Here is a 10,610-nt window from a genome sequence, read left to right on the forward strand (position 1 = left end):
AAAAAAAAAAAAAAAAAAAAAAAAAAAAAAAAAAAAAAAAATGCCACTGGGGTTTTGATAGGCATTGCATTGAATCTGTAAATTGCTTTGGGTAGTTTTAACGTCTTAATAGTAAGTCTTCCCATCCATGAACACAGGATGTCTTTCCATTTATTTGGTGTCTTTAGTTTCTTTCAGCAACAACATTTAGTAGTTTTCAATGTACAAGTGTTTTGCTTCTTTGGTTAAGTTTATTCCTAAGTATTTTATTCTTTTTGATGCTATTGTACATGAAATTTTCTTAATTTCCTTTTCAGATTACTCATTCTTAGTGTATAGAAATGCAACTGATTATTGTGTGCTGATTTTGTGTCCTGCAACTTTGCTGAATTCATTCATTAGTTTTAACAGTACTTTTGTGTTTGGGTATGTGTTAAATCTTTGGGGTTTTCTACATATAAGATCATTTCGGCTGGGCGCAGTGGCTTACATCTGTAATCCCAGCACTTTGGGAGGGCGAGGGAGGTGGATCACCTGAGGTCAGGAGTTCAAAACCAACCTGGCCAACATGGCAAAACCCCATCTCTACTAAAAATACACAAATTAGCTGGGCATGGTGGCAGGCACCTGTAATCCAAGCTACTTGGCAGATTGAGGCATGAAAATAGCTTGAATCTGGGAGGCAGAGGGTGCAGTGAGCCAAGATCGCACCACTGCACTCCAGCCTGGGTGACAGAGTGAGACTACATCTCAAAAAAAAAAAAAAAAAAAGGTGCCAATCATTTCATCTGTGAAAAGAGATAACTTTACTTCCTTTTTATTAATTTGGAATGTTTTTATTTCTTTTTCTTGCCAAATTGCTATGGCTAGGACTTCCAGTACTATTTCAAATAGAAGTGGTGAATGTAGGCAACCTTGTCTTGTTCCTGATTCTAGAGAAAAATCTTTCAGTCTTTCACCTTCATTAGCTGTTGTTTTTTTAAATATGACCTTTATTATGTTGAGGTAATGCTCTTTCATTCTTAGTTTATTGAGTGCTTTTATCATAAAATGGTGTTGAGTTTTGTCATATTTTTTTCTCCATCAGTCGAGATGGTTACGTAGTTTTCCTTCATTTTGTAGGAACCATCAGTTAAGATAGTTATGTAGTTTTCCTTCCTTGAAAGCAAGGATGGTCTGGCAAACAGAAATCAATTGATATAATGTATTTATTGATTTTGTATGCCAAACCATCCTTGCATTCAAGGAATATATCCCATTTGGTCATGATCTGTAATCCTTTTACTATGCTGCTGAATTCTGTCTGTTAGTATTTTGCTGAGGATTTTTGCATCTCTCTCTCTCTATATATATATATATATAGAGAGATGTATATATAGAGAGATATATTTAGATGGAGTCTCACTCTTTTGCCCAGGCTGGAGTGCAGTGGCACAATCTTGGCTCACTGCAACCTCCGCCTCCCAGGTTCAAGCAATTCTCCTGTCTCAGCCTCCCACATAGCTGGGATTACAGGTGCCCACCACTACACCCAACTAATGTTTTGTATTTTTAGTAGAGATGGGGTTTCACCATGTTTTTGGCCAGGCAGGTCTCCAACTCCTGACCTCAGGTGATCCACCCTCCTTGGCCTCCCAAAGTGCTGATATTATAGGTGTGAGCCACTGCGCCTGGCCTGCATCAATATTTATAAGGGATATTAGTTTCTAGTTTTCTTCTCTTGTAGGATCTTTATCTGGCTTTCATATCATGATAATGCTGGCCTCATAGGATAAATTTGAATGTGTTCCCACCTCTTTCATTATTTTGAAGGAGTTTGAGGACTGGAGTTCTGAACATTCTTGTATATCTTTTGGTGAACATGAGCACTTATTTTTGTTGGTGTGTTCCCAGGAGTAGAATTGCTAGATCATAATGTATAGGTATATTTAGTTTTAGTAGATACTGCCGAAACAGTTTCCTAAAGTGGTTGTGCCAATTTAGACTCCCACTATCAATTTATAAAAGTTTCAGCGTTTCACTTCCTTGTCAACATTTGAAATAGCCATTCCTTCTAATATTAGCTATTTTCATGGGTGTATAGCGTATGTCATTTTGGTTTCATTTTTTCTGATAAATAATGAGTATAGCATCTTATTATATGCTTATTAGGCATTTGTGTATCTTTTCTGAATTGCCTCTTCACGTCTTTTTTTTTTTTTTTTTGAGTCGGAGTCTCACTGTGTTGCCCAGGCTGGAGTGCAGTGGCATGATCTTGGCTCACTGCAACCTCTGCCTCCCAGGTTCAAGTGATTCTTCTGCCTCAGCCTCCCAAGTAACTGGGATTACAGGCACTTGCCACCATGCCTGACTAATTTTTGTATTTTTAGTAGAGACAGGGTTTCACCATGGTCTCGATCTCCTGACCTTGTGATCCGCCCGCCTCGGCCTCCCAAAGTGCTGGGATTACAGGCGTGAGCCACCGTGCCCGGCCATGGGTTGCCTTTTTATTCTCATAATGGTAACTTTTATGAACACAAGTTTTTCATTCTAATAAAATTCAATTTATTAATGGTTTTCTTTTATAGTTAGTGCTTTGGTATCTTATTAAGAAATTTTTGCTTACCTGAAGTTCATGAAGATCTTTTTAACAGATCATCTAGCAGCTTTACTATTTTACCTTTCATTTTTATATCAATAGTTCATCTGGAACTTTTGTGTATAGTGTGAAGGAGGAGTCAAAGTTCTTTTGTTTTTCTTATTAATTAACTGATAGAGCATGATTTCTTGAAAAGGTCACCCTTTATCCACTGAGTTCCAGTGGTGCCTTCATCATAAATTGGCAGATTATACATATTTGGATCTGGGTCTGAACTTTTATTTCAAACTGTTGGCCTTACTGTCTATTTTTGGGCTTATACTACAGTTTTTATTACTGCACCTATACAATAAGTCGTGATATCTGGTGGCATAAGACCTCTTGTTCTTCTTTACTTCTTCAGTATTGCTTTGGTTAATCTACATTCTTAACCATTCCATATTGATTTTAGAATTAGTTGTCATTTTTTCACATATGCAAAATACCTGCTAGGATTTTTGATGGGGATTGCATTGAATCTATAATAAATTTGGGAAGAACACCTTAACAACATCAAATTTCCAATTAACTTATGTTGTATTAGGCCTCCAAGTATTTGGATCATCTTTAATTTTTCCCAGCAGTGTTTTGTAGATTTCACTGTAGAGGTTTTACACATCTTTCTTTAGACTTATTCCTAGATAATTGATGTTTTTCAATGCTAAAGTAAGTAGTACATTTAAAGTTTTTTCTAATTGTTAGTTGCTAGCCTATTAAAATGCAATTATTTAGATAATAAGTTTGTATTTAGCCACTTTGCTAATTTTGCATTTTTTGAACGTTCTATGAACATCATCATGTCACCTGAGAATAATGACAGCTTTGCATCTTCCTTTATAATCTTTGTATTTTTGTTTTGTTTTGTGTGCCTTATGTACTGGCTGGGACCTCTAGTGCAATTTTGAGGTGACGTGGTGATAGTGGACATCATTGCCTTTTTCCCAACCTAAGTGGTGAAAGCGTTTAGTGTTTCACCATTAGGTGCGATATTTGCTGTGGATTTTTGTAGATACTCATTATCAGGTTGAGAAAATTCCCTTATTTTCCCTTTTTCTCCCTTATTCTATTAATACTGTGAATTACATCAGTTGAGTTTTGAGTGTTAAGTCAAACATGCATCCCTGGAACAAATCATACTTGGTCAGAAGTATTATCTTTTTATATACTTCTGGGTGTGATTTTTCTATATTTCAGGCTGGATTTTGTTAAGGATTTTGGTGTCTATGTTCATGAGATTTGTGGCCTATGATATTTCTTTTTTATGATGTTCTTGTCAGGTTTTGGTGTCAAGATTATACAGGTCTCATGAACGGGGTAGGAAGTTTCATATTTCTCTATTGTTTTGAAGAGTTTATATAAGATTGGTATTCTTTATTTCTTAACTCTTTGGAATAATTCAACAACTGGGTTTGGAATTTTCTTTGAGGGAAAGTTTTTGATGATGGATTCAATTTTCTAAATAGTTATTAGATTATATTTTTATTTCTTTTTTTACTTTTAGTAAATTGTTACTTTTAAGGAGTCTGTTTCATCTAAATTTTCAAGTTATTTACATGATGTTCAAACTTTCCTTTTATTACTTTTGCCTTTATTTTTTTTTTTTTTGAGATGGAGTCTCACTCTTTTGCCCAGGCTGGAGTGCAATGGTGTGATCTTGGCTCACTATAACCTCTGCCTGCCAGATTCAAGCAATTCTTTTGCCTCAGCCTCCTGAGTACCTGGGACTACATGCATCCACCACTATGCCCGGCTATTTTTTTTTATTTTTTTATTTTTTGTAGAGATGGGGTTTCACCACATTGGCCAGGTTGGTCTTGAACTCCTGACCTTGTGATCTGCCCACCTCAGCTTCCCAAAGTGCTGGGATTACAGGCATGAGCCACCATGCCCGGCCACTTTTGTCATGTTTTTAACATCTATGTTGATGTTCTTTCATTTTTGATATTGGCAATTTATGTTTTCTCTGTTTTTCTTCAGCAGTCTTGCCAGGGTCTATCAATTTTAATAGTCTTTTCAAAGGTCCAACTTTTGACTTTGTTGTTTTTCTCAATTTATATCTTTTAAGAATTGCATCCATTTCTGCTCTTATCTTTTTTCCTTCCTTCTACTTTCTTTGAGTTTAATATGCTATCTTTTTCCAGATTTTGAGATAGCTTAGATTATTGATTTTCAACCTTTCCTAAGATATACATTTAAAGTCATAAGTTTTCCTCTAAGCATTGCTTGATTAATCCCAACATTTTTCTGATACCACACTTTCATTATTGTTCAGTTAAACACATTTTCAATTTTTTATTGTGATTTCTTCTTTTACTTGGCTTCTTTAGAAATCTGTTGCTTAATGTCCCAACATTCGTAGATTTCCTAATTGTCTTTCTGTTGTTGATTTCTCTTTTAGTTCCACCGTGGTCAGAGGACATATTCTGTATTATTTCAAAATTTGAAATTGTTGAGACTTAGTATCTGTCCCAATATATAGTCTATTTTGGTTAATGTCCATGCACACTTGAAAAGGATGTCTATTTTGCATTTTGAATGTACATTTTGGGTTTGTTTTGTTGTTTTTGGGACAAAACCTCACTCCGTCATGCAGGCTGGAGTGCAGTGGAGCAATCTCAGCTCACTGTAGCCCCTGCCTCCCGGTTCAAGTGATTCTCCTGCTTCAGTCTTCCACGTAGCTGGGATTACCGGTACCTGTCACCACACCTGGCTAATTTTTGTGTTTTTAGTAGAGACAGGGTTTCACCATGTTGACCAGGCTGGTCTCGAACCTCTGACCTCAAGTGATCCACCCACCTCTGCCTCCCAAAGGGCTGGGATTACAGGTGTGAGCTACCACGTCCAGCTGAATGTACATTTTAAATGTCCCAACATATAATCTATTTTGGTTAATGCCCATGTGCACTTGAGGAGAATGAGTATTTTGCATTTTGAATGTACATTTTGAATGTATACTGGATGGAGTGTTTTATAGATATCAGTTATGTGAATTTAGCTAATTATGTTATTTAAATATTCCATATCCTTACTGTTTTACTGTTGTTATTGTTTGTTCTCTCAGTTACTGCGACAGGTATGTTAATATCTCCAGCTCTGATTATGGTTATAGCTGTCTATCTTTTTAGTTTTGTTAATTTTTACTTTATATATTTTGAAGTATTAATATCTTAGAAATTTAGGATTGCTATGTCCTCTTATTGAAATGATTTTTTTATTATTGTTAAATATTTCTACCTTATCTCTAGTAATACTTTTTGCTTTAAAATCTTGTCTGATATTAATACAGCTACACCAGTTTTCTTTACACATGGGTTGCTACAGTATATCTTTTTCATCTTTTTATTTTCAATCTTTTTATTTTCATCTTTTTATTTTATATAATCTTACTATATTTAGATCAGTAAAGTTTTTAACTATAGCTTTTTTGAAAAACAAAACCCAGTCTGATAATCTTTGAATTTAGACCATTTAAATTTAATATTGTTACTGACATTATTGAGTTTAAGTCAACAAACTTACTATTTATTTTTTATTTGACCCATCTGTCTTTATTCCTTTATTCTTACTTTTTAGCTTTTTGGGAAGGGATTAATAGAATTTTAAAAAATATTCGATGTTTTCTTCTGCTAGCTTTTCAATTATACATTCTTTTAGAGTGGTACTATTGGGGATTACAATATGCATTTTTGCATTCTTCACTTATTAATACATCTACCTCACATTACTCCTTCCCCCACTTCAAGCACAGGGGAAGAACACCATCATATTTTAACCTCATTTTCCTCTTTCTCATCTTCTGAGCTCTCATTTTAATGTATACATCTTCTACATATGTTATATACCCCACAAGGCATAATTATTATTGTTTTAAGCAGTCAATATTTACTTTTATTTATTCACAAATTTACCCTCTCCAGGGTTCTTTCTTCCTGTCAGCAGTTTCATGCTTCCATCTGGAATCATTTTTTCTTTGACTCAGAGAAATTTCTTGCAGATTTATTATCATACTGTGTAGTATAGTGTAGATCATGAAACACATCTTTATTTCACATATATTTTTGGAGGATATTTTTGCTAGTGATAAAATTCTAGGTTGGTGAGACTTTTTTAAATTTTAATTTTCCTTTCAACACTTTGAAGTTATTCCACTGTCTTCTGGGGTCCAAAAATGTCTAATGAAAAGTTAGTCATCAGATGTATTTTTATTCCTTTGAATGCAATGTGTCTTTTTGTCTCTGGCTGGTTTAAAATTTTTCTCATTGTCTTTGGTTTTCAGTAGTTTGACTATGATGTGCATAGATACGGCTTGCTTGTTTTTATTCTTCTTGGGGATCACTGAGCTTCTTGAATGTGTATGTTGTCTTTCATCAAATTTGCAGATTCTTTGCCATTGTCTCTTCAAATATTTTGTCTTCCTCACTCTTCTCATCTTCTGGAGCTGCAGTTACATGAATATTAGACCTTTGATTATACCTCTTTTTTTATGTTTTGCTCTGGTTTGTCTATCTTCATTCCTTTGTACCTCAGTTTTGTATTTTTTAATTGACCTGCCTTTCAGTTCTAAATTCCCATTTTCTATCATGTCTAGTCTTCTATTAAACCCATCCAAGTGATCTTAATTTCAGATATTGTATTATTCTGTGGTAGGTGGTCCAATTGATTCTTTTCTCATAGTTTCTAAATCTTGATTTATATTCTCCATTTTTCATCTGTTTTGTCCATCATTTCCTCTAATTTGACCATATTTTTCTCTATCTCCTCGGACATATTATCCATAGTTATTTTAAAGTTCCTGTCTGCTAAGTCTAGTATCTGAATTATCTCTGGATCTATTTCTATTACCTGGCTATTTCTTGGATTTCAGGTATTTTTGGTCCTTTTGAGGTGTTTCAATAACACCTCATAGTTTTTTATCCAATAGTGGACATTATGGATGAAAAGTTGAAGAGCCTTTGGGTGAAGGATGTTAACTTTCTCCAACAAGTGTTGAGTTTTGTTCTAGCAGGCAGAGAGAGAGAGCTAGCAGATCTCCTTAATCTTGTCAAACCTTGCTTAAGTCTAGTCTATTTCACTTTTGTCTGTACTACTAGGGTATGGTTTTTATTCCTAAAGCCTGGCCTTTCTGGGTGTTTACCAACTTCCCTCTACTTTGACCCAGCTTAGACTCCAACCCTAACCAATTAATGTTTGGCTCTTTAGTCTCCAAGCTGCTACTTTCCCCTCAGTTTCTTGGTTTCTCACTCTGCATGTATAGCTTGGAGTGGGTTAAGGATTTGAGGGGTAATTTGAATACAAGTTATGTTTGTCTCTTTCTTTTTTTTTTCTTTTCTTTTTGTAGTTAGTTATTTAATGAGGTACTTAAGACATTTAGAACACCAATTTGTGAGGATAAATTCCATTTGTCAGGGCAAACACAGATCGCAGGTAGCCCTGGAGCTGAGGAAGAGCTTTGATTTTTGGTAGAATGTGTGAGTCCACAGCTTTCTGATCAAGCTTGTACTGCTCTGTAATCTCGTATTTCTCTTTTTCTGTGTCGAAGATCTCACCTTCCTGGTGTCTGGGCTTCCGCAGCTTCTTCTTGAAGTAAGCATCAGTAAGATGTTTTGGGATTTTGATATTGCTGATATCGATTTTGGTTGAGGTGGCAATGACAAATTTCTGGTGTGTTCTTCGTAGAGGAACTTGATTGAGGACCAGAGGTCCAGTCACAAGTAAGAAGCCACTAGCCAGCTGCTTCAAGAAAACCACCCTCTTGCCCCTGTGGCGTCCAGTGAGGATGATCAGAATGGTCCCGGGGGTAATGCTGGCTCGCAGTTTTCTCACGTGCTGACTGAAGGGTTTTTTGCTGTGGCTCAACAGCTTTCGAGGCACATCTTCAGTAGGATAATATCTAGGCATTTTGCGAAGTTTAAACACCCGAGTACCACCGTTCTTGTCACCACCAACTGGTTTTGTAAGAGTTGCAAGAACCTTCTCCTTCTTTTTCTTTACAACCTTGGATTTAGCGGCTGAGTACTTCCTCTTGTACATGGCCTTTCTGGAATACATGGCAGATCGGGAATACCTGCCAATTCCTCTGACAAGGACAGGGTTGCGGCTGCAATGGGGCTTCCCCTTCTTGGGCTTCTTAGCCTTGAGGTTACCCTTTTTCACCTTGCCACCAGCATCAGCCTTCTTGGCTTCGGGTTTCTTCTTTTTAGTATCTGGCTTCTCAACTTTTTCACCCGCCATCTTGCAAGATGGGAAAGAGGTGTCTCTTTCTTTAAAGTTCTCTTCTCTTTGGGATTTTGCTCCTTAGATATTAGCTACTCTGTTATCCCCAAACTCTCCTTAGCTCAATAGACTATACTCTTTGCTTCGGTTCTATTTCCCAGTGTAGCAATTTGGAAAGATCTTTCAAGAAAACGCCAAGGTGACTGTAGAGCTTACTTCTGGTGCTTCGTTTCTTTCAAGGCTTGTAGTTCCTCTAGTCCTGTCTGCATTTATTGCTCTCCAATGTTTTCAAATAGCTATTTGTATATTTTATCTAGCTTTTACAATTTGGTGGGTGAGTTAATCTAGTGCAAGCTACTTTATTATGGAGGGAACTGGAAGTCTGATGATCAACAACTCTTAGACAAGGAAATTGAGACCTAGAGAAGTGAAGTGGCTTTCTAAGATTATACAAGAAGTCAATACCAGTGCTAGATCTAGAACATGAGTCTTGTCCAGATAAAAGAATAAAGGAGTTTCAGTTCACATTTTGCATTTATTTTCAAAACACAAAGATCACATTTAAAAAAGTCCCACAACTATAAAAGTTATGTGTACATATATTTGGAAAAATATCTGAGGAAAGAAAATAATTGCCTCTAATCCTACTATGTAGAGATAACCACTCTTGATGTTTTTGTGTTTCCTTCCAGTCTTTTTTCTAAGAATATATTGTTAAGCAAAATTACATATATATATTTATTTATAGTTAATATGTATATATAGCTATCATTTACTGAGCAATGAGAAGTGCTTTAATTCCATGATCTCATTTCTTTCTCACAATAGTCCAAAGAGGTGGCTTATGATTACGAGCTTTACTTACATGTGTAGAAATTGAAGCTCAAGCATACTTGCATTCAAATTCCCCTCAAGTCCTTAGCCCACTCCAAATTGCTTCTTTTTTTGAGATGGAGTCTCGCTCTTTTGCCAGGCTGGAGTGCAGTGATCTCAGCTCACTGCAACCTCTGCCTCTCGGGTTCAAGCAGTTCTCCTGCCTCAGCCTCCTGAGTAGCTGGGACTTCAGGCACGTGCCACCACATCCAGCTAATTTTTGTATTTTTAGTAGAGATGGGGTTTCACCATGTTGGCCAGCATGGTCTCGATCTCTTGACCTCGTGAACTGATTGCCTTAGCCTCCCAAAGTGCTGGGATTACAGGCGTGAGCCGCTGCACCGGGCCCAAATTGCATTTTTCCCCTCTAGCAGATGTCAAGAATCTTGCCCAAAGTCACATAGCTGGTAAGTGGTAGAGTTGAGATTTGAACTTAGGTCTATATGTCTGCCTTTCAGCATTAGTCTTTTATACTGTTTTTTGCACTTGTCTGCCTCTCAGAAAGTAATGAACCCTCATGTTTCAATGACTTGGCATTGGAGATTTCATAATTTGCCAGTAGGAACACCAAGAGTAGAGCTCATCACCCCCGTTTAGTGACTGATCTGGTGTGTCAATATTTGATTGTGCCTTGTCATCTCCTTTAATAGACTAGAAAGCCCCAAGAAGGCAGGAATGTTGTGTGGTTCACTGTTGTAACCCCGGTGCTTACTACAGGACATGGTTGAAGTTTTAAAAATTACTTATGAGGGGCTGGGCGCGGTGGCTCAAGCCTGTAATCCCAGCACTTTGGGAGGCCGAGACGGGCGGATCACGAGGTCAGGAGATCGAGACCATCCTGGCTAACACGGTGAAACCCCGTCTCTACTAAAAATATACAAAAAAAATAGCCGGGCGAGGTGGCGGGCACATGTAGTCCCAGCTACTC

General features: G+C 36.8%; 1 protein-coding gene, 1 long non-coding RNA gene and 1 pseudogene across 4 annotated transcripts in view; 1 reads left to right on the forward strand and 2 right to left on the reverse strand.

The window, feature by feature from the left end:
* The window catches only part of LOC111528398, a 275,213-nt gene that overhangs the window by 114,542 nt on the left and 150,061 nt on the right, over positions 1-10,610 (reverse strand). The gene's annotated exons all lie outside the window — the stretch shown is intronic.
* Positions 1-10,610, forward strand: part of RFX4 (regulatory factor X4) — a 179,150-nt gene that overhangs the window by 30,548 nt on the left and 137,992 nt on the right. The gene's annotated exons all lie outside the window — the stretch shown is intronic.
* Positions 7,964-8,840, reverse strand: LOC111528329 (annotated as a pseudogene). Its single transcript, XR_002726955.1, has one exon. The product of XR_002726955.1 is annotated as a 60S ribosomal protein L6 pseudogene (transcript).

This window comes from Piliocolobus tephrosceles, chromosome 10, assembly GCF_002776525.5.
Source record: "Piliocolobus tephrosceles isolate RC106 chromosome 10, ASM277652v3, whole genome shotgun sequence".
Taxonomy (NCBI): domain Eukaryota; kingdom Metazoa; phylum Chordata; class Mammalia; order Primates; family Cercopithecidae; genus Piliocolobus; species Piliocolobus tephrosceles.